This window comes from Simochromis diagramma, unplaced genomic scaffold, assembly GCF_900408965.1.
Source record: "Simochromis diagramma unplaced genomic scaffold, fSimDia1.1 OVJJ01000644.1, whole genome shotgun sequence".
NCBI lineage: Eukaryota > Metazoa > Chordata > Actinopteri > Cichliformes > Cichlidae > Simochromis > Simochromis diagramma.
Genome location: NW_024387201.1, coordinates 866,977 through 871,176, shown reverse-complemented (window position 1 = coordinate 871,176; position 4,200 = coordinate 866,977). Strand labels below are relative to the sequence as shown.

General features: G+C 41.1%; 1 long non-coding RNA gene across 1 annotated transcript; it reads left to right on the top strand.

Annotated features, from left to right (window-relative positions):
* Positions 1 to 2,173: 2,173 nt before the first annotated feature.
* Positions 2,174 to 3,939, top strand: LOC120745989. Its single transcript, XR_005698741.1, has 3 exons — positions 2,174 to 2,444; positions 2,527 to 2,607; positions 3,094 to 3,939. It is a non-coding gene; the product is annotated as an uncharacterized LOC120745989 (long non-coding RNA).
* Positions 3,940 to 4,200: the final 261 nt, after the last annotated feature.

The window sequence follows — 4,200 nt, the reverse complement described above, 5'->3', positions numbered from 1 at the left end:
ATTCATATTGCCACATTCATTCACCTTGTTTATAGGTAATTTCATTGTTTAATCACATTAACATGTTCCTAATTTAATGTTTAAAATCACTTGAAAAGGCAAGATCCCATGTAAAATTAGCGCAACAAACTGTTTTGTCATTACTGGAAATAACCGTATTTTTATGAGGAAGTTATTTTCTGTTATTTTACGGTAGTATTTTGGCGCCCCAGCTGCCGGAATATTACCGTTTTTTTAAGATGTTTTTTTTAACAGTGTGTGTATATATATATATATATATATATATTAGGGGTGCAACGATATTCGTATCGATATTGAACCGTTCGATACAGTGCTTTCGGTTCGGTACGCATATGTATCGAACAATACAACATTTGTAATTTATTTTATCAATTTTCCTTCTGACGATGCTGTCTGTGTTGAGCGCTCAGTGAATCTGCGTTCGACTACTCCGCCTAGGCTGCACTGTCGAGCGCAGATCCACTGAGCGCTCAACACAGACAGCATAGTCAGAAGGAAGAGCGCAGGGCAAGCTAGCGAGACAGAAGTTAAGCTCTACTTGCAACATTCAGATCTGGTGTTTGGAATTATTTTGGTTTTCATGTGACGTATGACCCTGAAGGTAAGCGCGTCATGGACTAAAGTAAAACAGTATGTTGGATGTGCCATGCAATGCTCAATTACATTGGTGTGAACTAGTGTGTTAGCGCAGTTAGCTCGTTAACGTGTTTGCAGTCACGGAGCGATCGGCGGTAGCTCGTTAACGGAGATTTGCCGTGTTGTGGCGTTAAGGTCATTTCAACGAGATTAACCTGAAAGCACTAGTGGGAACACAACGAATATGACTGCACATTTACGCCGACATCATCCTAGTGCAAAGACAAGTGGAAGCAGACAAAAAAAAGCAAGCATGCTACTAACTTTAGCCGAGTCATTTAGACAGCTGTTAGCACATGATTCTCCTTATGCTGCTGAGAATATAGCCCAGAAGAAGCGGATAGTATAGCTTTTATTTTGGAAAGAGCCATTTCTCTGTAATAAACTCTCTTTTCCAAAGATGAGTGATTCCTCAATCAGATACAGGGCTTGCAATATCGCTAGCCCGACGTCCCGGAGCTAGCGATTTTTTCAGTCGGGCTACCAAAATCTATCTCTTCCCTGCCCGTCGGGCTATTGTAGGAAAAATATATGTCAATGCTTTTGCATTCTTTCAGAAATGTAGCTGGGTAATTATGTCATTGGCATCGGTGAGCCACTGTCAATATGTGACATATTGAAGTCGCGTTTGAATTTGCGCTTGTTTTTTTGCTTTCACTTTGCAATCGTGTGAACTGTGTATAGAGAGCGACAGCACTGATCTGTGAGTGATGATAATTTGTGCACCAATTCCTCTGACATAGTCTTATCAATCGTTAGCTTACTATGCAAACATGACAAGTGAAATCTCCCGCAGCAAGCTTAAACATGTGAGAGGTTGATCGCGCAGAGAATCGCTGAGCTTATGTGAGTGAGCGTGTAAAAGCATTTCAGTTCTGCTGAGCCAAATAAGACAAGTGACAGCCAAAGAAAAGCTTACCACAAAACGGAGAAGTTATGACAAATCAGACTATAAGGCAAAAAGAAAGTGCAGCTTTATGGTTTCATGGACAAAAGAATTTCTGTGGCTGCAATATGACGAGCTAAATAACCAGGGCTGCACATAAGTGGTCCGCAGGTGCGCATTCGCTGTCAAAATAAAAAACACGCACAAGGGTTAGGGTTAAATTTAAAAACTGTACTTTTGAGTTAAAATATATATTTATAATTTTAATAAATGACAAATTAAAAATGCATGAACATTTTTTTGTATCGAAAAAATATCGAACCGTGACACCAAAGTATCGAACCGAACCGAACCGTGAATTTTGTGTATCGTTGCACCCCTAATATATATATATATATATATATATATGGATAGCATAGTGGTAATAGGCCTATGACTGAATGCTCCACACCTGGATCCTGGAATGCCTAGAACTATACAAGATCAACAGGACCCTAAGAGCCTTCATCAGGAACTCAATGGGGATGTGCCGGTGTAGCCCAGATGAAAAAATCATATATATTCTCTTTATATTAACTGTCCACATCAACAAAACGCCATATTTCCTATGACCATTGAATGCACCTCTCAGTTCATCCCAGGTGAGGGCACCTAGCTCAGCGACCAATCAGAACCTACCCAGGCCACATTGACCCTGTCAGCCAGGAAGTGAGGTGAAGGTGCATGGTGCTCCCGGGTTTTTCTCATCTCAGCAAGAGGAGTGGAGGCATCTGCTACTCAAATTGAGAAATCCACGGACAAAAGAGAGGAAAAACTCAGAATTGAGAGGAAGGAAAGCCAGCCTACTTACCTGCTGGAAGTCCGGAGTCGAGTGGCTGGATGAAGGAGAGAAGCAACGTCGGTAAGACGAGTGTTATTCCGACGGAAAAACTTGTAGAGACTTACCGTCGCGATCATGCTAATGCTAGCTCGGTGTCTCACAGGCTAACCACTCACCTTTCATCCAGAGAGCTGCTGCAATTCCAACGCCAGTGTGTGTTGGGCTTTTGTGAAACAGAGCAACGGTGAGCAACATGTTCTTAGCTGCTCTAAAGCTAAATTTTGTCAGTTCACTGTGAGTTTAAAGTAATCTAGAGGGTAATTTTTAGTGCATTTCTCTCTCATGAATAGGCCTATAGTGTGGAGAAATTAAGCACACTGCTTTAATGCCTCTGAACTGAACTCACATGTATATTTTGTTGCTTATTTGCACATGGTTCTGAATTTGTTATGGTGTATTGTATTTTGAATGTCAATGGTTACTTACCATAAGCATTGTTTAATTAATGTTTACATGAATAGAGAAATATTTGAGCAACTTAGATGTTTAGTTCTCATATTTGATATGCTTAAATTGAATGTTGTACAACAGAACTGTGAGATTTGATAAGATTTAAGATGTTGATGCAATGAATATGAGGTGATGCAATATTTTGATTTTACATTTTAACCATAAACAATGCATCTGAAACAGACTGATTAGAATGTACATTTTATGACCTGGATTATAGGTCAGGTTTTTTGGAGAGGACGGAAAAGTCCAAGGACCAGGATGATATTCTGGTTGTGATAGATGGCGAGCCAACCACTTTGAGGACGATCTACCCCAAAGAAGATACACACCACACACTCATACATTCCAGTTACACTCACAAGGACCTTTGAAGTTGGCTATCGCCAGCTTAATTCTAAATTCTTAAAGGGCCCCAACGAGTACTTTTATTTTGTTTGAGTGTTGTAACAGCCACTATGGTGTGGTGTCCCTTTAAGACACCCAAGTCGAGGGTTGATGGTGTCATCAGTTTGTGCCACTGCTCTGCTCTCTCTCTCTGTGATTGTGTGGACATGTGCTTGCACACTAGTGCATGAGGAGGGACGGATTTTATGTTTTACCTCTCCAGACACCTTTGTTTGCAACGTTATGGGTTGTACGAACACTGTGCGCTATGTTTGTTAAGCTGCAGCCGTTCAACCAGGCTTATATGGTTGATGAAGAGAAGGTATATTAAAGAACACACTGTGGAATTCCCAACGCCAGCGTGAGTGTGTATTCTTTTGGCTACCCTGCTAAGTGTTTTGCCGCCTCCTCTCAACCACTAAACGCAACCCGACGTTACAGTGTGCACACTATTTATTTTATTTTATACTTTATCTGTACAAATTGGACAAATACCTGTTATACTTTGTAACAATACAAGAGTGGCTACTCAAAAGTTAACATTGTGTCCAGGTCATTATTGCTGCTCAATACTTTGGCTCCATGCGAATTTGGTGTCTTCTGATTCTGGCCAGGGTCTTATTACGAGCCCAAGTAATTATTGCGCTGTAATTCACGTTTATACCTTAAAGTTGGTTACACCAACTTCAAGCCCATAGCACAAGTCGACATCAAGTGCGCGATCTACCAAGGAGATGCTCTGTCCCCACTGCTGTTCTGCATAGGCCTGAACCCCCTCAGGGAAATCATTTCCAAGACTGGCTACGGATACCGACTATGGAATGGAGCAGTTGTCAGCCACCTCCTGTACATGGATGACATCAAGCTGTATGCCAAGAGTGAACGAGAGATCAATTCTGTCCTGGGTCGTTAGTGTTTTGTGTTTAGTATTGTCTTATGT